This window comes from Drosophila elegans, unplaced genomic scaffold (assembly GCF_018152505.1).
Source record: "Drosophila elegans isolate 14027-0461.03 unplaced genomic scaffold, ASM1815250v1 contig_684, whole genome shotgun sequence".
Classification (NCBI taxonomy): domain Eukaryota; kingdom Metazoa; phylum Arthropoda; class Insecta; order Diptera; family Drosophilidae; genus Drosophila; species Drosophila elegans.
Window position 1 is genome coordinate 445,808 of NW_024546041.1, and position 27,928 is coordinate 473,735.

Genomic DNA, 27,928 nt, shown 5'->3' on the forward strand with positions numbered 1-27,928 from the left:
CAACAAACCAAATGGCCTTCCTTCCCTGCCAATCATTAATTCCAAAGGTCTTACTTTAGTGACACGGTTAATCGCACTGTTAATAGCTAACTGGACTTCTAATAGCGCGTCTTGCCTGGAGCGCTGGCTTGTTTCGACCGCTGTAGCATACTTTAAAGCGTACTCATTACACGTTCGACTTGCCCGTTAGCTCGGCTGGCGCCGGTGGCAATCAAATGAAGGTTAATTTTCTGGGAAGAGCAAAACTTTCGGAATCCGAAACTGGCAAAAGATCTACCCTGATCGGCAATCCCACGCATTGGCAAACCAAACAACGAGACAACAAGTTTCATTGCTCTCACACAGTTTTCCGTATTTAAGCTCAAAGTGTGATACATATATACGAACTTAGTAAAAGCGACTATAATAACAATAGCATACTCATTTTGGTCATTCTTGCCACTCAATATCCCTGTAATATTGATATGCAGAGTATGCCAGGGTATATCTATTTTCGGAACCTGGATGGAGTTCAGACAGCACTTTATCTTTAGAGCCTTTGGATATTTTGCATGTAATGCAATTTTCTACGAAATGCCTAACATATTTTGACAACCAATAAAACGCATAAACTTTATCTAATGTCTTCTGCCAACCCAAGTGCATCACAGCTTCGTGTAAGTGGTTTATTACAGCCCATTTGTAAGCTCTGGGTATTATGGGCAGACAACGTGCTTTTCCGTTGCGTTGAATTTTTCGATGAAGCATACCTTTTCTCAACTCATAATTTTTTGGTAAATCTTCCTCTAATTCGTCGTTACGTAGCTTTTCGATTATTTCAGAAACTTCTGGATCTCGCTGTTGTTCATCGAGTAGCCAGTTGTCGGAGACCTCGGTTAAATTTATACGTTTCTCGACCACCTTTTCTAATTGGGAATCTTATTCGGCGGGCAGAGGATTCCGAGACAGAAAATCATCATGAGCCATTCTCTCCCCATTCCTATACTCAATGCGAAACTGAAAAGCCTGCAAGTACCCCCACCATCGGTGTACCCTCGGCGTCAATGTTGTCTTGGAACGGCTCGCCCTCAATAAATCGCAGTCCCAAAAAATCACAAATAATGCCTGAAATGTTTAACAGCGTTCACCACTGCAAGAGTTTCTGAATCGTATGAATGGTATTTGGACTCGACTGGAGTTGTTCATTTACTAAAATTCTCGATTACATACGGCTTTTTATCTATAACCATACTTTCATCTGTAAGCAACTCGACAGGGTGTTTGGGATCGAAGATGGTCAATACTGGAAAACTAGTCAAAATTTCTATTATTTTTTGTCTTATTTGTTCATGTTCGTTTTTCCAGGTAAGTTTCTTGCATATTTGAGTAATTTTAGTAAAAATAATTGTTTTAATAACTCTGAAAATTTTGGCACGAACTGCCTGAAGTAGGAAGCCAATCCTATGAACTGTCTGTTAAATGAGAATCCGGATTCCATTAAGATTTTAAGGACTTAATCAAATCTTTCCATTGCCTGATCTTTCGTTTCTGCAACTATCAAAACGTCGTCAATGTAAACTATAACATCACACACCGATGACGCGTTTTTTAACCCAAATGGCAGGGCGATATATTCATACTGCCCCTCGGGCGTTACAAATGCCGTACGTCCGACCGAGTCCTGGTTAACTAGAATTTGATAAAAGCCACTAGCCATGTCTAAGCAAGAAAAGAAACTAGCTCCTCTCATACGGGCAATTTGGTCAGCTGCAAGTGGTTAAGGGTATTTATCTGCCACCGTATTTGTGTTAAGTTCCCTGTAGTCTACGCATAAACGATCTTAACCGTTATTCTTCTTGACCAGCATCATCGGATTAGCAAAAGGGGAACTACTATGGCGTATAACTATATAACTATATATAAATCATTTCCCTAACATTAGCCTTTTCTTCTTCACTAAGTCTATGTGGGCGACGCTGAACATATGTGGATCAATGGACCGTATGCTAAGCAGCCCTGTTGTTACTCGTGTGTGTGGAATGCCCACTATAAATTATTTTGAATATTTTCCTAATATTTCACTGAATTTTTCTTTATCAAAACCACTTAAATCTTTATTAAAATTAAAACGGTTTTCCAGATTTGATTCATACCACAGCGCTTGTACCATTTTAGGCTTATAAATAACAAATTTATTTGCTTCAATTACAACTCCGAAGCCTTGAATTAAAATATCTCGTCCAATAGGAATATCAAAATTCATAAAAGTATCCATAATAACGTGAAACAATATTTCAAGAAAATGTTCGTTTATATTAACATTACAAATTATCTGTACTGTGCTCCACACCGGTTCGTTTCCGATGCCCCTTAAAACCACCGTGCTAGACCTTAAACATTGACTTTAAAAGGCGAGCATCCAAGTTTGATAGGTGCGTCTAAACGATGGATACGATGAGATCTTCCAATTCATTTTATTTGAATATTGACATGAGCGACGTCACCAGGCGACTTCCATATTCGGGATTTGGACGCCCATTAAAGATGTTCATCAACGTCGCTGCCGGGGTCTCGATAATGTTTTCAGTAAATATTAATGAACCTGTATTGCACTATCAGAGTCAAATTTCGGCAATGATATGGAATTCGTTTTGACTTCCGTTAATGGCACTCGCGGGGTGTTCATTGATTCCACAAGTTTAAACAAGGCACGATTTTGAGCTTCTAATGCAGCTATAACACTTTCATTGTCCTGTGGCAAGGCCGATCCCAGAATCCATGTTTTACCAGGAACCAGCCGCGTATACTAAGCAACAATCAAATCTGAGCACCAAATAATTTTAGCGTTCATCGAATTCAAACACTTCTGATTAAATAAATTAAATTTAATTAATAATAATAATTAAAGTTTACTAATTAATCATAGACTTATCCATCCTGAGTTGGCGGTAGGCATAACGAACATTGCTATATGCGTCTGTATACTGTTTTCCCTTCCAATACGATAATACGTCTATGTTAATCCTTTAATAAGGATGTTGGACCTATTGACCTATTGCATCAGATTTCTGCTGCGAAGACTGAAAACGGGGATCCGAAAACAAGCAGGAAACTACGAATTTGTTATTTAAAATTATTTTTGTTTGTTTTTCAATAGAATCAAAAATTTGTTTTCCAATAACTTTTGTTAAAACCTGGCCTTAAAAGATTTTTAAACTTCGAATTATTGTAAGACATTCAGTCGATTTTGTGACGTGGCGTCCGAGGCTTTACTTATGTTTCCTGAACTTTAAACGCGTTTTTCTCGAAACTACTATTTTTGAGGTTGCTGACACGATATTTCAAGTTCTACTGAACCGATTTACTTGAAATTTGGTATATATCTGGTTGATACTTCTCCCTATTGGGTCTGCCTCGGACTTGCAAAAATGTTGTTTATAAGTGTTTCAAAAATATTCGAAAAGGTCGGAAATATTGATTAAAATCATTTTTGGTTTTCAAGTCGATACCGATTTGATATTTTTAATTTTTTTTTAAGTGGTTAACCCGAAACGACATCTTAACTAATGAAGAATTTGTTTGATTTCTCTACAAGGGCTGAAATCATGCCAGTCAGGACGCATCGATTTTTTTGATGACCCCACTCCACATGCGTGTATCTCGGCTAATATTGAGAGTTTTATTTTTTATTTTATTTTAATTGTGTTATTCTTTAAATGTTTATATAAGCCATATGAAAAACTGTATGCTACAAGTTTTGTTCATATCTCTTTTATCTAACTTAAAAAATGCCTAAGATTCAGGCTTCTAGACCAGAACACCCCATTAAAACTATTTGACCATGTACCTGATACGGGAACCAAAATGAGAATTGACTTTTTCCACAGTTTCGAAATAACTGGTATCTTACCGACGCTATCTTGACGTACATATAACAAATATATCGATATCTGTTATCGATAATTTCGCGGTCACACTGACAGGCAGCTGTTAAGATAAAACATATAATGTAATATTATTATGATGTTGAGCAACAATATATACCACTATAAATTGTTAGAAATGTTAAAGTATGGGAAATTTGGAACGATTTACAAGGGAACTTATTATAACAACAACAATTTAGCTATTGAAAAAATTTCTCTCGATCAACGAATGGAAAAGTTAACTAGAATGTGCAATGAAGTATTAACCAATCGGCAGTTTAAACATCGAAATATTAATACCATCCTTCACTGCTTTGTTTATGAGCAGTACGCATATTTGATCTACCCATATATGTGTTTTGGAGATTGTGAAATTCTGCTTCAAGATGTATATACTTCTGGTAAATTAATTTTATATACATATAAATAAGAACAAGTTTTAACCATAAGTTTGATATAAAAAAAATGTATTTAATTATATTGACTCCTACTTTATTCACGATCAAACCTCCGTTTTGAGCTTTGAAGCAGTGTTGTCTACGCGGGCGACCCCCGTCAGTGAGTTGTTTGGCCAGCTCTCTGCCGCAACACTGACACTGCCTTGAAGCTTTTTAATGTTTATTGAGTGTTTTCTTCATTGACCTTTGGATCAAAGACTTTTCTTTGTTTCGATCTTGGTTATGACTTTTGGTCCGGAATGTTACACATAACTTCCTTGCTGTTTGACAGAAATTGTCACAGTTCAAATCCTGCTTTTAAATGTATGTCTACTACAGAATTTATTATGTTGATAAGTAGGCTGGCGTTTGGCTTGGAATCCAAATAATCGTCAACCTAATGATTTGTAATAATAGTCTTCATCACTTATGGATATTCTTCTTGAAATTTCTTGGCATTGAAATTCTTTACAAATTGAGCTAAAAACGACGAAGAAGTTGTGCCGAAAGGCATGGCCTTTATTTGGTATATATTCATCGGTCTGTTCTGTTTTAAATCCCTCCAAAGAAAGCATTGGGCAGCTGTATCGTTGTCTTTAATATTCACCTGGTCAAACATTTCTTGAGTATTGGCAACAACAGCGACCTGATGTAATCGAAAGCTCATCAGTATGCCCACAATCGATGTTGACCAGTCTGTGCCATTAAGAAGATTCTTGTTAAGAGATGTTCCATTGCACTCAGCCGCAGCATCAAAGACGAGTCTGACCTTACCAGGTTTACTGGGGTTAACAACTGCAAAATGAGGTAAATACTATAATTTAGATTTTAAAACATTCATATCTGTTAGCTGAATAGCATAACCTTTTTCCAACAATTTGTGTATTTCATCTTGGTAGTTTTTTGCTAAATCTTTGTCTCTTAATAGTTTTCGTTCAATGCATTTCAGGCGCTGGATAGCCATCAGGGAGTTTGACTTGTTAATTTTTCCATGGTAGGCCCAATTCATAATTGTTACCAATTTGATTAACTGATGACTCCGCCTTATATATAGCTAACTTTTCCTTTGCTGAAAGTGTCTTGTTTACTTAACAACACACACTCCGAAATGTTCAATGTTAAACTGCTGTCTGATCATCTGCTAAAGGTTTTCATCGCTTATTTGGCACCAAGTAAAATTCGCTCCTTTTGATTCAATTTGGACTGGTCAGCTTACCCAACCCAGCTTGGTTTTAGATAACATCGGGCGAATCCCGTCTTCGTTGATAATACCTCTAGTACTGATCAAATTAGCAAGTCGTTGACCAATCAGAAGCATGCTTTGCTTGTCCTGCAGATTATTTAGAACGAGATTTTTGGAAACGAGTTTTGTTTATTACTTGTAACTTATTTTATGCGATCGAATTTTTAAATCATTGATTAGCAATACATCTTCTAGATGGTATTTATTACCACAGCACGCACTAAAAGTTATACTAACTGATTTTGTACACTCCTCCTGTCCAAGGCTTCTTTTTTGGCTTCTTTTTTGGATTCCGAAACACATCCGGTTATGTTTTGTGCGACATTTGTAATAGGCCGTTTGAGAAGTAACTTGTCATGGAATTTCTCGCAGTTATCGATTTTACACTGCTGTCTTTCGTTGCATGGACTTTTATGGTACTTCAGACAACAATATCACACTTTGTGTCGGTTGGCCATGTCCTTATGCTTTTTTTACGTCTGGTTTTGAAAATATGTTGTATTTGGTAAGAGCACGTCTTTACTCAGATTGTTTTTGCGACCAATTGACTAAATTTTGAAATGTGCTAAATGAAGCTCGTATATTTCTCTCTTTCAAAAATGTGTCCCAATATCTTTGATAGCTTTCCAACCGCCATTTCCAAAATCCTATGGGTGTCGACTAGCTTTCTGTCTGTGAATTCTAACCCAGCGCAAATGTTTTGAATGTTGCAATTAAATTCTTCAAAGTATGAGAGCTCTGTTACTTCCTTAATTTTGTGGGCTTTTGTTGTTAATTCCAGTGCAATGTTTTCAGGACCATCATATACTTTGTTTAGAATAGATATAATTCTACTTGGCTCTTTAGCAGAGATAAGCAGCATCTCTACTTTTGCTCTTGCCGCACCTGTAAGGGCTTTTGAGAGTTTGAACATTTTTTTTATTCGAAAACCCACAATGTTCAGATGTCCCATCAAACTGCAATTTCTGTCCGCTAAAATTTTGCCGAGCTAGTATTTTTGCTATCATTGTTGTAGATGATCGGTTTAAATCCTTAGTTTCTTCAAAGTTGTGTAAGGGATGCTGATCTTGGCTCTGTTGATGACGTATCCAATCCGATGAACGCGCGCGCGCTCTTCCTGATTTTGAATCTCTGATCGAATGGAGATGTTGGATCGGATAGAATACTCTGGATGAACAGATTTAGCTTTTAGAACATTTATTTTACTGACCTGTGCATCTTTTTTTGCAAAAAGAAGTTTCACGCATTTTAGCCAACTCATCTTTTTTGTGGGAAGAAGGGTTGTTTTCTGATTCCGCAAGTTTGCGTTTGATTTCCATCAAAATCACCAATTTTTTTGTCAGAACTGATACTTCGGACCCCTCAGTGTCTTCCGTGGCGACAAACGTAATGGCTTCTACTAAAAACACACTTATGTCAAAGAAGGCACAGACTCGTCACAACGTGTTTAAACTGATTTCCTTCCCTATTTCCCGCATGTGTATCAAGGTTTCCGAAAAGATTGTGATTTCCACGAATCAATGTTGTTAATTTGCTGCTGAATTCATTTCCACATTTTTGATTTGTAGTGTTGTTATGGACTGTATTTCAAGGTGTTAGTGTTGAATTATCGATCCGGCTCGAAGGACCACTTTGTTAAATAATATTCAAGACTTTTTAATTCATTATAAACTTTTATTTGTGTTTCTTATATTTTCTGCGACCGGCATGGCTTCACTTTTTTCTTAGAGAGACCATCTTCTTTTTTGTTCAAAATACATTGAAATTAAACCTGGCATTCTTTTAATAGAGGTATTAACACAAATATAAAAAAAGAAAGAAAGAAAAGTTGACCGATCGTTTTCACACTCAATCATCTTAACGACTAAACGACTTTTTTTCAAACCAATGCTATTTTGTTACTATTTGATACTTTTTAAAGATCGTAGGTCAATGTATTCGAATTTTTCGATATCAGCCACTCAAACGACATGAATAATGTCAGTAGTTAGTACTTTTTTTTGGAGCCTCGGCAGACAGCCCATAGTCCCGTTATTTTTTAGTATTTTTGTAAATATTAAATTGAAAACGTACCTTATTATGTGCAAAAAGTTTCAAAACATTCTGTTTGATACTTTCTTTAACAAAAATTCAGAAATTTACTTTTTTGTCGTGGGTTACACTGGTAAATCGATTAAACAAAAAAATGTCTGTTCCGAAAAAATGTTTCTTTTAAAAAAATAATATAATATTCTTGGCATTTTGTAACAAAACGTTGAGATTCATTAATATTCATACAAAACATAAAAAAATTACATTTTTAAAGTCCTAAAGATTTTTTCTGGCAAAAATAGGTCTGTCAGCTGTTTTCGTCTTGAGAGCGGCGCGTTTGTCCTAAACTTACTAAAGATATGATCCGACTCAGTAGTGCAAGGTAGGAAGGAGAACCCTCCTTTACAAACTCCATCGGTACATCGCCGATTGGAAAACTAAATCTATATGTCTTACCGAAACCAAAATAATCGATAGTATCGATGCTGACATCGATTTTTTCGCATCTCTTCTCATGACGATAAGTTTGGTATAATAAAATATTTTCTATGTTAACATTGGGTTGATCGAGGGGATTAAAACCGAACGGTTACAACCAATATAACTATTTCGATTACGGTTTTGGTACATATTTTTTATTCCGGCTTCGGTTACGTTCCCGCAACCAATACAAGTTGCGAGTACCGGTATAATTCCGATTGAAATAAAAATAATATTTCTAACACTATACCTATGTATTATTGCAAAAAAAAAATAGAATGTGCAAAGTTTCTAAAAGTTTGATTTTTTACTTATTTATTTATAAACGCTTAGCAAATTCATATTAAAAATTAATATTATTTATTTATCGACACTATTTTTCTCATTAAACAATAACTTAAATTTTTGTTTTTGATCGCTGCTTGCGAGAGAGAAATTATTGGAATATTAAATTTAGTGATCATTTGAACCTCATTGTAACCACTCCACATCACTCGTCGCATTTTCGCACAAGTTTTACACAAATTATTATTATACAAAATAGTATTAAATTTTCATGGTGACCCCGACGTGATCGCAGTACAACCAATTACCAATTTTTTTTCAATTATCAAGTCGGTATAGAGTGCTAAAAGTTTAAAGTTAATCTGTGGCGTTTTGTTAATTGTGTTTTGGCCCATCTTTTAACAATCGGTAGATAGTGAGCATTATTCTAACCCAGAAAAAAAATTTACATGTAATAACAAACAAAATTCTGCATTAAACATAATATAGTTCGAATTAAATGTGAATCGCTTTGGCCTATAAACAAGCAAATAGAATCCTCGTCGTCGACCCAATTAGTGCAATCTTAATTCCCCCAATTTTCGTCGCAGTGAGCACCAATTTAGGGTATAAATAAAATAACTGGAAAAAAGTGCAAATCGTGAAAAGTGTAGTTCTCAAAAATAAGCGGCAAAAACTTCCGTCGCAGTTCGCCTGAACATTTTCCAGCGCTTTTCAGAATTTTCCCTCGCTTTTTACAATTTTCCCGCGATTTTCATAATTTTTTTCACGCCTTTCGGCATCAGGCTTATATATTCGTTGCCCTTTGTTATCGGTCAGTGTATCATTCTCCGTTAGCATTTGCCTAGGAAGAGCCGCTAGCCGCGTACACATACACAAGCACACCGAGACCGCTGCCGCTATATCGAGTTATCTTTGGTCGATTTCGTTCTCAATCGCTGCAGGAGTTCAATTTTCGGTCCGCTTAATCGTTTGTTGGCTTTTTTCGGTACGCTTGAGCTTGAGCGTTAGCTCCCCTACAGTGCGTGCGTGCGGCATAATACTGTCGCAGGGTTTATATAAAAAATATAAAAACCCTATTTAAATATTTTTTGCTTTACTTCTCTCGGCACTTAGCTCCGCTACACCGCGTGCGATCGGTATATTACTCGTTGATTTTTTTAGAGCATTTAACAAATAAATAATTTTGATAAAAAAAAATAAATATTTAACACCTCTTCGATATTAACAAAATAAATACAAATGAACGCAATGGCAACCAAGGATATCGAAGAGCTTAAACACCAACGAGATGGTTGCATGAAAAATATTAACCGAACGTATCGCCATTCAAAAGAAACTATATTCTCTGTGAATCCGGTTGAGCTTGAGAGTCGATTAGAGATTTTAAATACGCACATTGAAAATGCTTCAATTTTTCAAAACCAAATAGAAGTGAAAGATACAAAAGATGTATACCGCGAAGAGTTGGAAGAGAAGGACGTATTGACAGTGTCATTGCTGATTTCGATTTAAAAATAAATCCAAACAAAATATTATCGAGAAACCCGCTTCGCCGGCAAATCAATTCGTCAGTCTCAATGCCGCCTGTCGAGCGTCGTTCTTCCAACGTTTAGCGGAAAACACTCCGAATTTAAAAATTGTATACGCCAGTTTGAAACTTTCGTTGAGAAAGACGTTACTTTACACGATATTGGTAAATTCAATAATTTAAATTCGTGTTTAGCTGGAGACGCTTTAGGAACAGTTAGGGCCTTTCAAGTCACTACGGAAAATTATTCCAAAGCCCTTGCTAGCCTGAAGCGGGTGTACGATAATAATTGTCAAATTTTTGTCGACAACATATCGACACATTATAATTTGCAAAATATTTTTCAGCCTTCAGCTACAGCCTTGAGAACCCTAATCGACACGGTCACAGCCTTGTATGACTCCTTGTCCTCTATTGGGGATGACTAATGCTATTTTAATACATCTGGTAATGAGCAAGGTCGATGCAGGAACTAAAAGAAAATGGGAAGAACAGTTAGATTATATTCGCTTCCTTCACAGTAAAAATTCGATTTCGCTAAAAGAACACCCTTAAGCATTAACTGCTTAAGAAAGGGTCACACGGTCAAAAAATGCAAATCGAACATTTGTAGAGCGTGCAATTCCTCACATCACACTTTGCTACACATATATTCCCCAAACGCAAAGCTCGCGTTGGAGGAGTCTCCATCCACGTCGCATGTTTTGCATGCAAATGCATCGGATCGAGTTATTCTTGCAACTGCTGTTGTGAGCGTTCAAACCAAATGTGGCGACTTTGTATTAGCTCGAGCATTGCTCGACTCTGGTTCTAAAAATACACACGATTGTGAAGGCGAGAGTAGAGAACAGCCAGTTGTCGTCCGATTTTTGAATTATGAAAAATATTTCTCACCAATGCTCTACGGCCACAAAGTACTTCAACTAAGTTGAGGGTAGTTTTCGATGGATCGAGCCGCACTTCCACGCTGGTAGCATAGAATGACATATTGATGGTAGGCCCAACTATCCAAGAGGAGCTGTACTCGACTCTGGTTCGGTTTAGATTGCATAAGTTTGCCCTTGCGACCGACGTCAAAAAGATGTATCGCCAAGTGATGGTGGACGAAGCTGATCGAAACTTCCAGCTCATAGTATGGAGACGAGATCCTTCTGAGTCCCTGAAAATCTTTAAGTTAAACACCGTTACATATGGAACTTCGCCAGCACCCTTTTTGGCGATTCGGTGTTTAATTTGGCTAGGAGAGATGGCGCAAGCAACTCATCCAAAAGCCGCAAAGGTTATTCAGAATGATTTTTATGTTGACGATTTGTTGACTGGCGCCGGATGCGTTGAGGACCTGCAAAGCCTTCGAGACGAAGTTTCTCAGGTCTTGCAAGAGGCAGGTTTTGAATTGGCAAAGTGGTTTTCAAACTGCCCAGAGTCATCCGCATCTGATAGCGCTGTAATGCCACTTATGGCAGACGTAACTAAGACCCTTGGCTTGGTTTGGTTACCGGTAAAAGATTACTTTCAATTTCGGTTGGATGGCTCTTTCCTGGATCTTCGCGCGACAAAGTAAAATATTTTGTCGGTGACTGCTCGACTTTTCGACCCATTTGGCCTCTTGTGTCCTTTGGTCACAAATGTTGTTGCAGGAACTGTGCAGTTGCTTACATCATGGGAGACGTTTAAAGCGACGCTTCTGCAGCTGCCGAAAATTAAGGTATCGCGATTCGTCAACACAGATCCACAAGTCCCGCTTCAAATACATGGTTTCAAACTGCTGAAGGTTTGAAAGTGTCTCAAGAAAGTGCCTCAAGACGAAAACTTTGCCTCGCTTTGAGCTGTGTGTAGCTCACCTTTTAGCAGATCTCTATAATCGTGTCAGGAATGTCCCATCAAGAATGTTTTCCTGTGGACAGACTCCGAGATAACTTTACACTGGATTAAAACCCATCCCTCGTCGTTGTCGGTTTTTGTTTCGAACCGGGTTGCAGAAATTCAGGAGTGGTCGGAGAAAGCAATTTGGAGACACGTTCCCACGAAAGTCAACCCAGCAGACACTGTCCCGAGGATGTGACGTAGAGGAGCTTACAACGTCCATTTGGTTCGGTGGGTCTTCGTTCTTGCTAGACTCACAAAATAATTGGCCTGTAAACAAACATTTCGAACTGCCGACTGATGTTATGTCGATGGAGCCGCAAATCGCCACTAGCTCTCGTGGTCAGCCCAGAGCCAAATTATTTGCTTCATAAAATAGAGTCCTTTTCGTCGCACCTGAAGCTTCTGAGAGTGTTCGTGTGGGTTTTTCGTTTTATTCAAAGGCGCAGAAAAGTGTCGAAACCCTTTGAAAAAAGTATTTCGCCAAGAGAACTGGATTTCGTGAATTAAGCTAAACCCTTTTCTTCATGAAAATAAATTATAGCCTGATTCCATTGCCGCATTAGTGGACTTTTTAAATGATCCTGATGCCTTTGGCGCATTAGCATTTAGTTAATGCTACTCCGACATGTAAGTGGCACGAACAGCTGATCTGGGCTTGTTTACTTTTGAATTTTGGCAAATCCAAAAGAAATTAATTAAAATTAATGAACATTAGTGAGTTTACTAAACTCTGTAATGCTCAGCAGGACATCCATAATGCGACCGAGGCATTTGCCAACTTGGACGACAAGGAAGACAAGCTGATTGCGTTATTATGACGAGTTTGGACCAATGGAGACCACTACAGTTTCTAAAAAGGGCAAGGATCCCCGTATATGTGGGAGTTATTTCTTGCCACAGATCCATCAGTAATGCATTGTGGTAGTGCAAGCAGAATTTGCAACGTGCGCTCTAGGTTTCAGTCATTTTTATACAAAATAGATTTTATATTCAAAAGACATCAAAAATTGCGCCAACCTTGCTTATGGAAAACAGCTGTTGTAGTGGTGGCACGAACAAAATATCGTTAAACATCGGTATTTTTCCGGTATTTTTTCTAAAAACGTTCTGGGTGAATGGTTTTTAATCGCATTTAAAAATCGCATTTATTTCAAATGCGGCATTTAGCCTTTTGGGATTCCCTGTGTAAATAAATGCGCATTTGACTAAATGCGTTTTAATGCGCCAATGGAATCAGGCTATTATATTGGTGCTCCTCGACATTGCTACGAGTTGGGGGTCGGTTATTGAATGCTCCTATCCCGTACGAAGCCAATCCCGTTGTTGCTGGCCAAAAGCTCACAGTTCGTACGATCCTTTGTGTCATACCTGCACGTTACGAATTACGCGAGAAAATATGGCTAGTTAATGCTCAAAAAGTCTGCCGACAAACAGTTCGGTTGTGCATGCGCTGCTCTCGCTGCAAGCCGCAACTCTTGACGCAAATTATGGGAAACTTGCCAGCAGATAGACTTCGAGCTCTCCGCCAGTGCAATATTTGATGGGTTGTGGTCCCCTCAGCACAACGTATCGTATCCGTGGTAAGCCACCGTACAAGTCGTACGTGGCCTTGTTCGTGTGTTTTGCGTCCAAAGTAGTCCACTTATAATTAGTGTCTGACCTAACCACTGATGCGTTCTTGTTGGCATTTCAAAGGTTCGCGAGTCGTCGCGGGATTCCGGAGAAGGTGTGGTGCGACAACGCCACCAACTTCGTCGGCGCAGATCACCACTGGAAAGAGTTCCGAACCCCAATAATTACAAAAAACAGCTAAATTTGAGGTAGTAGATCTACCGGACATAAACCTATGCTGATTGGGCGAAATGTAGGGCTTCACTAGAAAGGAAACATGCTTGGTGATAATCCGCTCAAAAAGTTTAGATATGTTACTCAATGGCAATGGGTCGATAGTTAATGATAAGGCATTTACTACCCGATTTATGAATTGGTGTAACCGTGGCTTCTTTCCATTTTTTAATAAAACACCCCCTGTCTCTAGATGGTTCCAATCACTAAGAGGTTCGAAGTTAGAATTAAAAAATTTTGCGAAAAGATTTGCCACACCCAGCTCAGAGGAAACAGTAATGTTATCCATAGTCATAGAAGAAGGTATAGAAGACAAATTCTTTTTTGAATCAACAAACCTTCAGAAAGTTTTAGGATTTTGTTTAAGACCATTCTCAACATTGATAATGTTTTGGTTGTACATTTATTTAAAAATTCAAACTCCCGCTTGTGCTGCCTGTATCGTTCCCAGTCAAGAGAGTTACGAGTTGCCAGGTATCGTTTTTAAAACTTATTACGAAGGTTTTTATGTTTTTTTAGACCACTTGTGTACCATGGCAGCCTATAAGTACTCCGTACCTTCAGGGGCCAATTTCTTCTGAGAATATTAGAAATAATTTTAAGAAATTTTAATTAGCAATCATCAACACTAGCATGCGAAAAAACTGAAGACCAATTAACAGTTATTATATCATTACGAACAGCGAGTAGATTATTTTCATTAAATGTGTAAAATGGAACTTGGGGTATTTCATGCTCAAAAGTATACATTTTAAAATTAAAAGCAATGGCATATGATGAACATCGCATTTCGAAATAACAAAAACTAGATCCAATAATCTATTTAAACAGTTAAAGATTGTGTTTATCTGGGTTAAGCCCATACTGAAAAATTCATCAATTAATAGGATCTCATGTGGTAAGTGAACGCTGCTGGAAATTAAATTAGAAGAGTGGGGACTCTGCACCCACACAAGGGAACCTAGGTTAAAGTACGCAGATATGATCGGTATCCAGTAGCCCTTGATGAACGCATGAAATGTTATCCAAATATGCCTCATAGAGGCTGTAGTCGCTGTAAGGTGGTATGTATGATGCAATAAATACAACTTTTTCATGTGGCCCATGAACTGAAACGCAAAGCAACGACGCGACACGACGAAGCACTGTACAACCGGCCATTGCACAGCACCAAAACGACGGAGCAAGCAGTGCGCAACCGCAGAGCAAATGCAACGAAGAAAGCAGAACACAACTGGGTCCTTCCGCATCGCCGAAGCAACGAAAAAATGTTCCGCCTAAAAGAAATAGACAAATGCTCTTATGTATTTATTCGGACCGATGCCTTCAAACTACCATTGGAACCGCCTTATTCAGGACCTTTTGAAGTCGTTTATCGCAACAATGACCGAGTTTTCACATTAAATGTCAACGGCAAGGAAGTAGCGGTCTCCGTCGATCGAACAAAACCGGCCTTTTTAGCTAAAACCGATACAGAATGCTCAACCTGAGATCGCTGTACAGCCACGAACCTACCAGAGGAAGCGAGTACAATTCAAAGTATTGTGACGTCGTCACTGGAGAGTGAGTACTGTGGCGGCCCAAGTTTAAATACCATCTAGCGGAAAAGCTGTAAACTAAGAACTTAGCTACGATATTTATTGTTATATATCTGATCGATATGTTGTAAGAAACACATCTCTATCGCTCTCTTCTTCCGGTTCTCGGCTAAGCTGCACGCACGCTTTGTAACTCCTTATGGTAAAACCCAAAACATATATTAATAAAATAATAACACCACCAATACCTGTGACCATACAAGATACTTGGCGCCACCTATAGGCGAGCAGACCTAGGTGGGAGTATCGGATAGCAGTCGCCATAGCTAAAGAGGGTGTCTAGGTAGCTGGTGAATCGGGGCGCTAAATGCAACAGAGGCAAGTGTCACTGGTCGACTATGACCCTAAGAGGCCCTAGGCGGCGGAGGAGGTTTCCGCCCGGTGTAGAGGGATTGCCACAGTCTTTCCCATCTTGGCAGTCCAGCAAACTAGTTCATTTTTTTTAACCCTAGAGCGTGAAATCGAAAAGTCAGTGTGAAATTCAAAACTCATCATAAACAATTTTAAATTTGCGGCTGCCAAGAGAAAGAGAGGGAGAATAAAAAACTAAGCAGAAAAGATATTTTGGTGAAAAACTCAACGCCGAGTAAGGTTATTGGTGTGAAGTTCTGGTCAAGGCAGTAAGAAGTTAAAAAGTGTTTTTTGGTGAGTTTAGTCTTGGCGCTTAGTCCCATTTTTGTCAACACGCTGGTGGTCTGCTAACTGTATCCGGAGTCTGCCATAGAAGCCAATTAAATTTAAACGAATTACCCTAAGCCAGGCAGAAAAGAAGGAACCCAGCGACAAAACGCTCAGCATCTTTAACAAACCGCAAATATTCCTAAGTTTACGTCTACCTTTAATTCCATGAGTTGCAAAGCGGGAGAATATTCCCCGTACAAAAAAAGGGAGATATATAAAACCCGGAAGTGAAACACCCTTAGGAAGAAAGAAGGTTAAGAGCGCAAAAAGAGTATCAAGCTCTCCCGAAAAATTTCCGTCACGGCGAAAAGGCGAAAAGACGGAATAGGAGAACTTAAAATCTTAAAAGCAGCAGATTCAGAAGTATTATCAGTTGTAGTCTTAAGCGGTTGTAAGTCGCTTTCCGCGTGTCGCAGGCCAAAACTTCACCGGGCTAGACCTTCAGACGAGGCCAAGCTAGGATACTATTTCGCGAGAGTACGGCCGGGGAGGTTGCGTCGCGCGCAAGTCGTTCTCGACGTATCGGATGCCAAAAATCCACCGGGCTGGACCTTCGGGCGAGGCCAAGCCGGATAGGATTTGTCGGACACGAGGGGGGGATTGGAGGAGAAAGGATGGCGGTACGATTGACCAGTCGGAAATGATGTCCGCGCGCAGGTCACATGCACTACGAAGAGAAAAGCTATTGTACTAGACCAGACGGGCCGGGTGTCCACGTGCCGGTCGCATGCGCTACGAGGAGGAAAGCTAGGGTACTAGACCAGACGGGCCGGGTGTCCGCGTGTCGGTCGCATGCGCTACGAGGAGGAAAGCTAGAGTACTAGACCAGACGGGCCGGGTGTCCACGTACAGGTCACATGCACTACGAGGAGGGGAATCTAAGGTACTAGACCGAACGGGATGGGTGTCCTCGTCGGGTCTCAAATGCTAGCTAGGGTACTAGACCAGACGGGCCGGGTGTCCACGTACAGGTCACATGCACTACGAGGAGGGGAATCTAAGGTACTAGACCGAACGGGATGGGTGTCCACGTCGGGTCTCAAATGCTACGATGTGGGGAACCAAGGTACTGGACCAGACGGGCCGGGTGTCCACGTACAGGTCCCAAATACTACGGGGAGTGAGGTTAGGATACTAGACCGGACGGGACGGATGTCCACGTACAGGCCCCATGCACTACGAGGGGGGAGGTTAGGGTACTAGACCAGACGGGACGGATGTCCACGTACAGGCCACATGCACTACGAGGAAGGGTAGGCTAGGCTAGGCTACTATAAATAAAAAGAATCACGATCATGGAATTTACTTTGTTTTATTATTCTATTTTATTATTATTATTATTATCTTTTTATTTATCTACTGTCTTCCTACGAGTCCGCTACACCGTCTTTGTTTGACGGATAGGAATTTTGCATACACTAACCTCAAAACAATCACTAGTCCACTTCTTCACTAACCGCGTGCCTTCGCGCGGTCGAGGCGTAACTCGAATTATCCGGCAAGCGAGTTAAGGGAGGCGCGTCCGCTCCGTTCTACTTTTCCGGCACGAGAGACCGCCTGCTCGATCGGTGTGAGACCACCTTCCCCACGCTCTCCTTTTCCCGCTTTCGGGATTTCTAGTATATTTCTTAATTTCTAGTATTTTTCCTTACCCACTAAAAATCTGCTGGCGTTGCCACTCGGGTTCGGAACTTAGCTTAATATTCAATCTCAACTTAAAATTTATTATTCATTATGTGTCACTATATATAACTATAACTTACATACTACTAACTAAATATTTAATATTCACGGTCAGTCGCTTATACCTATAACCTTACATATTATTATTCAAAAATTGTATCGTACACCTAAGTGTGTACGTTACACCCCCCCCTTTCTTCCCGCGGCGCGATAAAGAGGCGCCCGTCGCTCTTGATGGTGACGATGAAGCGGAGTCCGTCACCTCCTATGGCTATACGGACTCGGCGTCCGCGGCCGGCCCGGGTCGCTACCTTCCTCTCGATCTCCTGGACGATACGCCTGGGTAGGTAACGTAAACCGTTACCACCAATCCAGCCCTCCGGCAACGGGCAGAGGTCGTCCTCCCCTCCTGTGGGTTCCGTCAACTTCAGTGCGGAATTCGATACGGCTTCTACGCCGTCCGTCGTCGTGGCATTCGGTGGGGTATTCCTAGCGGCGGATTCGGTCGAATCGATCTCCGAAATATCCATTAGGACCTGGTCCAGCAAGCGATCTTCCCACTCGGTCAGCTGGTCGATTGGATGAGCACAGCTGGGGAAGTGCTGGGGATCTACGGCCCCGTCCCACCGCTGTCCAGCGTCGCCTCGATAGGGATAATCTGGCCGAGATCTGGCCGAGGTGTCCACGTCCCGCGGATCCTGCTGCGGCGACGTCTGGAAGCACCGGCGGAATAGTGGCCTTTCCCCTTCGTCGTCCTCGCTGTCGGAGATCAGTTCGAATCCCGCCAGGTATACGGGATCCGGGGAGTCTGATGTTATGACCCTGGGTTCGGGGAGTCCCGCTTCCTGTACGGGTTCTACCTCCTGTACCCGAACTTGGTTAGCCGGAGAGGTCTGGGTACTCTGGCTAGACATTTTCGTCTCCTTGACCCGCTCCACGACTGGGGATGTCTGAACCCCTAGAGAAACCGACACGGGGGGCACTACAGTACGTCGGGGCGGGGTCCTCGGTTGTGCTATCCTCTCGCCGACTGCCTTCTCGACATCAACGTCGGGATCTATCACTCTGCTGTTTTCCAACGCCGGGGGCAGAGGCGGGGATGGCGGTTCGTCGACGTGTAGGGTCCCTCTGCAGGTAACCCCGGGACTTTGACTACCACCGAGCGGACGTCGATGCGCATGAACGAGACGTGTCCCGCGTACCGGCAGCCCTGGTCTTCGGACGTATGATGGTATGAATGTTCCACGTCCGGGAATCGCGGAGGACTGGACCTTGGGTAACCCGGATGGCCTGACCGAGGGTCGCGTCGGGTCCACGGGTACTCCTCCTCCGAGGTGGGCCGTCGGGACTCCGTATAGTACGGCTCCCCTGGTCGTCGTCCGTTGGGGTAACCGCTGGACCCACCTGGTGAGCTTTCCCTGGAACGTGGGGGCCTGCTGAACATCTCCGAATCCTGGTCACTGGCGTCGTCTTCCAGGCGGTAGGGAGCGGACTGGGGCGACGTCGGATGATGATATTGTCGCGACCCGTCGGGTCGGGGGCTCCACAAGCCTCCGCGGAGTCCTGCGAACTGGGATCCTTCCGGAGCCTGGGAACAGTCGTCTGTCTCCACCGAGCTACCGTCTGTTTCGCCGTCCGACGTGAGGAACTCCCCTTCCATCGCTTCGTCGCCTCCGTCATGATGACCCGTCTCCATGTGGAAGACCTCCGTGTCGTTGGAGTCGTCCGACAACACAATTACTTCATCCATCTGAAACGGTAAACTTAACTTATTGATATTGCCCCACCTCTTCGAACTCCCTACCTGACGGTGTAGCTAACAAAGGACTCGGCCTTAATCTATTATAATGGTTATACAATAGTTACTCGACTGGTTACACAATGGTTATTCGGTGGTTATACAGTGGTTATACAGTGGTTATACAATGGTTACTAGACTAGTTGTTATACTATTCTGCGGCTGTATGCCGCTTACTGTATCGGGTCGTTCGATCCGACAATACTATCGTCGATCCTATCCGGAGGGGCTTCTGCGTAGTACGGTTTGAGCTGGGATATGTTGGCGATGCGTCGCCGTCGATCTCCGGGACGTTGCAGACGTACCAAGTTCGGAGATGTGAATTTTGTAACGGTATAAGGGCCGTCATACTTGGGAGCAAGTTTGGCGGCGAATCCCTCGGCTGCTTTCGATAAGGGATGCTGACGCAGCCAAACTTGACCGCCGAGCGTGGGTCTCCATTCTCGCCTTCGTAGGTTATAGTGTCTCGCCTGGTCTTGAGACGCTCGCTGAAGATTCGCTCGTACGATGTCGAAGATGCCTTTGAGGTGAGACGCCTTGTCTTCAGGACCTGTATGCACGACCGCCGATCCGGGGGTGAGTTCATCATACAGCATCGCAGGCAAGCGTGGTTCCCGTCCTTGAGTTAGGAACGCGGGACTATACCCCGTCGAATCCGATACACTGCTATTGATCGCGAGGGATATCTCTGGCAGCATATTATCCCACGAACTCTGGTCGCCTTCCGACAGCTGGGATATCAGCGTCTTCACAGTGCGGTTGGTCCTTTCTGTGGGATTCTCTTGTGGACAATATGGAGCCGTGTACTGGACTTCTACGCCGAGCTTGGTGAAATAGTCTTTCAGGACCCGGCTTGTGAATTGGGTTCCATTGTCGCACACGAACTTCCGGGGAATGCCCACTCGTGCAAGTATACGTTCCCGAAACGCTTTCTGCACTTGAGCTGCGGTGGCTTTCCGGAGTGGTATCAGTTCTATCCATTTCGAAAATACGTCGTGAAACACCAGAAGCATGGTATTCCCTTGTTTTGACCGGGGTAGCGGGCCTACAAAATCCGCGCAGAGAATGTCGAAAGGTTCGCTGACAACCCGGGTTAGCATCTTACCTGCCGCTTTGGTTTGTTCCGTCTTAAACTTTTGACAAGATTCACAATGGCGAACATGGCGTTTCGCGTCGCGATACATACCGGGCCAGAAATACCTCTGGGTCAGACGCGTAATTGTTTTTCGGACTCCCAAGTGTCCTGCGGTCGGGGAATCGTGACATTCACGTAAGACGCGGCTTCTACGAGAAGTTGGCACACAGAGCTTCCACGGGAAGTAGTCCTCATCGTCCGCTCGGTAACCCATGTTCCTGTAGAGCTGGTCGTTTTCGATCATGTAGACAGCGAATTTCTCGGGTTCCTCCTGTATTTGCTCCTTCATCCTTTTGATCCAGTCGCAGTGGTCCTCGAGTTCGACAGCACCCTGCAGTATCTCACAAGGCTGCCGAGAAAGTGCGTCGGCCACGACGTTTAATTTACCTCGTCGGTAGCGTACGTCGAATTGGAATTGCTGCAAATCTAGCGCCCAACGCGCTATTCGGCCAGAAGGACTCTCAATAGAATTTAGCCACTTGAGGGCTAGATGGTCAGTAACGACCTCGAATCGGTACCCTTCCAGGTAGCACCGCATCTTCCTGATTGCCCAGATTATGGCCAGACACTCTTTCTCCGTGGTAGTGTAATTTTGTTCCGCGGGGGTTAATCGGCGGCTAGCGTATGCGATGACCTTCTCTTGACTTTCGGAGCCCTGTGATAAAACTACGCCCAAGCCGACGTCACTCGCGTCTGTTTGCAAAATGAACTTCTGGTCGAAATCCGGACAGCCTAATACGGGAGCAGTAGTCAGGCATCTTTTAATTTCTTCCAAGGCGGCTTGCTGTTCTGGTCCCCAAGTCCATTTCCGTCCTTTCTTTAGTAGCGCGGTCATCGGTTGCACGATAGTCGCGAAGCTAGGGACAAATCGCCGATACCACGAGGCCATCCCGATCCATTGGCGGAGTTCCTTTAGGTTAGAGGGGACCTTTAACCCGTTGATCGCAGACACCTTCTCGGGATCAGTCTGAATTTCGTCGCTGCTGATGACGTGGCCGAGGTAAACGAGTTTCTGCTTGAAGAAGCAACACTTCTTTGGATTTATCCTTAAATTCGCCGCCCGCAATCTGCGGAAAACTTCCGAGAGATGAGTGAAGTGATGTTCTTCTGTCGCGCTTTTGATAATAATATCGTCTAGGTAAGCGAAGGCGACCGGTTCCATCTCCACGCCGATTACACTATCCAGAGCGCGTTGAAACGTGGCGCTGGCAGAATGCAACCCGAAGGGCATGACCTTCCATTGATACAATCCTCTCCCAGGGACCGTGAACGCTGTATATTGGCGACTATCCCTAGCCATGGGAATTTGCCAATAGCCATGCTTCAAGTCCAACGTGGAGATATATCGGGCGTGGCGTAATTTCTCCAGAATGTGATTGATTCTCGGGACCGGGTAGGCGTCGGGCACTGAGTGTGCGTTTAACTGACGGTAATCTATACACATGCGCCAATAGCCAGTTTTCTTCTTGACCAATACGATGGGAGCGCTGTGTGGGCTTCTGGAGGGTTCGATGGCCCCGTCACGGAGCAGTTCGTCTACTTGGGCATCGATGACATGTTGCATCGCGGGGTTCCGGGGATAATATCTTTGTTTTACGGGCTTGTCGTCGCGCATGACGATGGTGTGCTCGGCGACGTGAGACACCCCGTGCAGTTTCTCGAATAGGGCCAGTTCCCGATCGATGAAGCTTTGTTGCGCCGGACTCAATAATGTGCTCTGTCGCTGTTCTTCGTCTTCTACCGTCCCCATCCTAATGGGCGCACCGGCATTGATGTTCGGGGTTATAGTTCGCGTGGGAATAGGGCTGGGTATCTCTGCTTCTTCTGGCCTGGCAGTTCCCAAATGGGCACCAACCGCAACAGGGTGTACCGTTTTCTCCTGGTTGCCCCGCGCCTTTATAAGCACTGGCTGTAAAAAATGGTCTCCAGCCGCTTGGGCTTCATTCTGCAAGTCGAGGGTAGCTCGACCACATCGCACCTGAGTTCCCGCTACTTTGAGGAAGTCCATTCCAAGTATTATACGATCTAACATGGTGGGCATTACTAACATGGGTAAGAGCACCGTAGTGCCGGCCAACGTAACCGAGGTTCGCCAGAGTTTTGTCACATCCAGACATGACCGATCGGCCAACCCTATTCTAGTGACAACATCCTGTAACTCGTCTGCACTCGCGGCCAGTCGAGTAAAACTTTCACTGACGAAACTCCTCGATGCCCCTGTATCAATGGTGGCGTCCACACGTTGTCCTCCGACTTCTATCGCTGCTGTGATGAGCCCGCCGTGTAATCTCAACGGGGGTTTTACTGGGGTCGGGTTGCTGCTCCGTTCGTCTCCGCCGCACCCGGGTTCCGGCGGAGGCGTTCTCCGTTTCCCGACGCATTTCGACGGCAACATTCTATAGTCAAAACTCCTGGTCGCCCACAGTCCCAACAGAAATCCCGACGTGGGTTGGGGCAGTTCCTTTGGAGATGTCCGTTCTCTCCACAGCGATTACAAGCCCGCCTTATGTCTACTCGAGAGGTTCCTTGACCGATCATCTGATGGGTCACGTGTCCTGTCTGCGTTGAATTCACCGGATTCCGGAATGGGTTCGGCGATCGGCGAAGTGGTTACTTTTGGCTCGCGTCGAGTCGTCTCGAGTTGTTTGACACTCTCATATTCTGTGGCCATATGGGTCAATTGTGTCAAAGTCGCGAATTCACTGCGTTTTATATACAGTCGGTATTCTGGAGCCATGTTTTCATATGCCCGGTACAATTCTTCCTCTTCTCGATAACCGGCTTGCTGCATCTTGGTTCTGAGCTCGATCAAGTAGGTCTTGAAAGGCTCTCCTCTCCGCTGCACGTGGGTCCGTATCTCATCTTCCAACCGCTCGAAATATCGAGGTGGTAGGAAGAAGTCGAGGAATTCCCTCCTGAAAGTTCCCCATGAGGCCGACTGTAGGTGGCTCGTGCGAAACCACCGTGCCGCCGGGCCCTCCAAGATCTCGGACATAACGCGGGGTACCTCCTCTGGATTTATCCTGTAAGTCGTCATCTTTTCCTCGAGCGCGGCGATGAGAGTCAACGGATCTGAACTCCCATCGAACCGTAAATTCCATTTGTGCATCTTCTCGGGGAGCAGATGTTGAGTTGGAGCCGTGCTGCTCCGTGTGTCTTGTGCTTGTAGGTCGGCGGGAAAGCGGGCGTCTACCGGTGGCATCCAGGTACCGTGCGTCGATCCTGGGTGGATCCCCCGATGGCGGGCTGGAGTCCCGATCGATGTAGCTCCGGACGTCATGGGAATGGTGAGGGATTCTGCGAACTGTCCCGTCTCACCGTTCCTGCCTGGAGGGTTCGGACTTGGGGCCCGGCTACTATATTGCTCCTGCAACTGAGCCAGTCGGTCCCACACACTTTGTGGGAACGACCCTGTGTTGACGAGGTTGGCGAATGCCTTCCTGGTCTCCTCGACGGTTCCGTCGGCTTTAAAACCAAACTCCAGGGCGAGAGAGCTGAGTTCGTCTTTTCGACGAGCGTATATCCAGCGGACTCCTATACCTGGATTCTTAACAAAATCGGCTTCTTCGTACTCACCGTCAGATTCCTTAGGGTTACTCATCATTGGTTATCCTCTTCGATTTAGTTTGGCGTGAACTTCCTTCTGAAGTCTTCTAGATCCTTCCGGAGATCGGTTCGGGTGACTCTACCCTTCTTTTTCTTCAGTGGGTCTTTAAGCCACTTGGGTGATTCTCTAGCTAGTCTCGGTGTCCCTGCTGGGGCGCCACTTGTAAGGATGCTCTCTGGCCGGGGTACAGATCTCAGTCAGATCCAGGAGTCCTTTACAAGAAATTTGTAAATCACCGAAACACCGGACTAGAGAGTATCATTCAACGAGTGAATGAGTCGTTTGGGGAGTCACACCGAAGGTTCTCACAGACGCCGGGAGAGAGAGAGTTGGTGTCGGAGTTGGTCGCGCCGTACCTTGCGCCTGGGTTAAAAATTTCGCGGGCTGGACGTTGGGGCGAGGCCAAGCCAGGCAAACAGTTTTCGCGAGTATGGGGACGCCGGATAGTCCCGCTGATCACTTCCGCGATTGGGACACGTAAGTCACTTTCCACGTGTCGTAGGCGAAAATTTCACCGGGCTGGACCTTGGGGCGAGGCCAAGCCAGACGAACGGTTTCGCGAGTATGAGGATGTCGGGTAGTTCCGCTGATCACTTCCGCGATTGGGACACGTAAGTCGCTTTCCGCGTGTCGCAGGCCAAAACTTCACCGGGCTAGACCTTCAGACGAGGCCAAGCTAGGATACTATTTCGCGAGAGTAGGGCCGGGGAGGTTGCGTCGCGCGCAAGTCGTTCTCGACGTATCGGATGCCAAAAATCCACCGGGCTGGACTTCGGGCGAGGCCAAGCCGGATAGGATTTGTCGGACACGAGGGGGGATTGGAGGAGAAAGGATGGCGGTACGATTGACCAGTCGGGAATGATGTCCGCGCGCAGGTCACATGCACTACGAAGAGAAAAGCTATTGTACTAGACCAGACGGGCCGGGTGTCCACGTGCCGGTCGCATGCGCTACGAGGAGGAAAGCTAGGGTACTAGACCAGACGGGCCGGGTGTCCGCGTGTCGGTCGCATGCGCTACGAGGAGGAAAGCTAGAGTACTAGACCAGACGGGCCGGGTGTCCACGTACAGGTCACATGCACTACGAGGAGGGGAATCTAAGGTACTAGACCGAACGGGATGGGTGTCCACGTCGGGTCTCAAATGCTAGCTAGGGTACTAGACCAGACGGGCCGGGTGTCCACGTACAGGTCACATGCACTACGAGGAGGGGAATCTAAGGTACTAGACCGAACGGGATGGGTGTCCACGTCGGGTCTCAAATGCTACGATGTGGGGAACCAAGGTACTGGACCAGACGGGCCGGGTGTCCACGTACAGGTCCCAAATACTACGGGGAGTGAGGTTAGGATACTAGACCGGACGGGACGGATGTCCACGTACAGGCCCCATGCACTACGAGGGGGAGGTTAGGGTACTAGACCAGACGGGACGGATGTCCACGTACAGGCCCCATGCACTACGAGGGGGGAGGTTAGGGTACTAGACCAGACGGGACGGATGTCCACGTACAGGCCACATGCACTACGAGGAAGGGAGCTAGGCTACTATAAATAAAAAGAATCACGATCATGGAATTTACTTTGTTTTATTATTCTATTTTATTATTATTATTATTATTATCTTTTTATTTATCTACTGTCTTCCTACGAGTCCGCTACACCGTCTTTGTTTGACGGATAGGAATTTTGCATACACTAACCTCAAAACAATCACTAGTCCACTTCTTCACTAACCGCGTGCCTTCGCGCGGTCGAGGCGTAACTCGAATTATCCGGCAAGCGAGTTAAGGGAGGCGCGTCCGCTCCGTTCTACTTTTCCGGCACGAGAGACCGCCTGCTCGATCGGTGTGAGACCACCTTCCCCACGCTCTCCTTTTCCCGCTTTCGGGATTTCTAGTATATTTCTTAATTTCTAGTATTTTTCCTTACCCACTAAAAATCTGCTGGCGTTGCCACTCGGGTTCGGAACTTAGCTTAATATTCAATCTCAACTTAAAATTTATTATTCATTATGTGTCACTATATATAACTATAACTTACATACTACTAACTTAATATTTAATATTCACGGTCAGTCGCTTATACCTATAACCTTACATATTATTATTCAAAAATTGTATCGTACACCTAAGTGTGTACGTTACACAGTAGACACGTCGGGAAAGCGCTTTCTTCGAAGGAGCTGGATTTGGGTGAGTTTTACATACCTCCCCTGTTTCCGTTAGCCCGTCCCACAGTGCAAGCAAAAAAAGGAAGAGAACGGCAAATTTCGATTAAACAAAATGTATACGAACATAAAAAATTAGTAAGAGATTTATTTATTTATTTATTCGCAAAAAAAAAACTGTGTTCCGGCTACATATATATATAACTTAAAACTAAACAAAACAAGTTAAAAAATATTCAACTAAAGAATAACGCACTAATTGCTTGTTGGAACTGAAGTCGAACCGCATGCTAGGTGTTAAGGCATTATATATTCGAAAAACCCGACAAATAAGCTCATAAAGGGCGTAATTAGTCCTACAATGCTTAATAAAAAATGGTTCGTGAGAACGTAAAGACCTCTATGGCACACAAAATTATATTTTGGAAAGCAGCACAGGGCAATCAAGGCTACCAGCCAGAACGTCATCCAGCATAAGTACGGCTTGCATTTTCCTACGGTCTTCAAGGCTAGAGAGCTGGACAAAACGACATCTGTAAGACTAAAATGGCATGGGGTTACCAATATTAAGTGAAGAAAGAGCAAATCTATTTACTATTTATTTATTTATTTATTTATTCTATTAACTACACTACATTAAGAAGCCGTAGGGTTCAAAATGAAAGAGGCATAATCTAATTTGGAGCGCACAAATGCTGAATAGAGTGTAAGTTTAGTATAAAAGTCAAAATGCATACTATTTCGCCTAACAAACCCAAACATAGCATAGACTTTTGGGTATAATATAGTTAAGGTGCTCAGAAAAACTAAATTTACAATCAAACAAGACCCCGTGCAGTTTCTCGAATAGGGCCAGTTCCCGATCGATGAAGCTTTGTTGCGCCGGACTCAATAATGTGCTCTGTCGCTGTTCTTCGTCTTCTACCGTCCCCATCCTAATGGGCGCACCGGCATTGATGTTCGGGGTTATAGTTCGCGTGGGAATAGGACTGGGTATCTCTGCTTCTTCTGGCCTGGCAGTTCCCAAATGGGCACCAACCGCAACAGGGTGTACCGTTTTCTCCTGGTTGCCCCGCGCCTTTATAAGCACTGGCTGTAAAAAATGGTCTCCAGTCGCTTGGGCTTCATTCTGCAAGTCGAGGGTAGCTCGACCACATCGCACCTGAGTTCCCGCTACTTTGAGGAAGTCCATTCCAAGTATTATACGATCTAACATGGTGGGCATTACTAACATGGGTAAGAGCACCGTAGTGCCGGCCAACGTAACCGAGGTTCGCCAGAGTTTTGTCACATCCAGACATGACCGATCGGCCAACGCTATTCTAGTGACAACATCCTGTAACTCGTCTGCACTCGCGGCCAGTCGAGTAAAACTTTCACTGACGAAACTCCTCGATGCCCCTGTATCAATGGTGGCGTCCACACGTTGTCCTCCGACTTCTATCGCTGCTGTGATGAGTCCGCCGTGTAATCTCAACGGGGGTTTTACTGGGGTCGGGTTGCTGCTCCGTTCGTCTCCGCCGCACCCGGGTTCCGGCGGAGGCGTTCTCCGTTTCCCGACGCATTTCGACGGCAACATTCTATAGTCAAAACTCCTGGTCGCCCACAGTCCCAACAGAAATCCCGACGTGGATT

At 44.1% G+C, this 27,928-nt stretch overlaps 1 protein-coding gene across 5 annotated transcripts in view; it reads left to right on the forward strand.

Annotated features, from left to right (window-relative positions):
- Positions 1–3,962: 3,962 nt before the first annotated feature.
- The window catches only part of LOC108134542, a 313,008-nt gene continuing 289,042 nt past the window's right edge, over positions 3,963–27,928 (forward strand). For all 5 annotated transcript variants that reach the window (XR_005977798.1, XR_005977800.1, XR_005977802.1 and 2 more), the window contains exon 1: positions 3,963–4,306. The gene's annotated coding sequence lies outside the window, so the exon portion shown is untranslated. The remainder of the gene's footprint in view (positions 4,307–27,928) is intronic.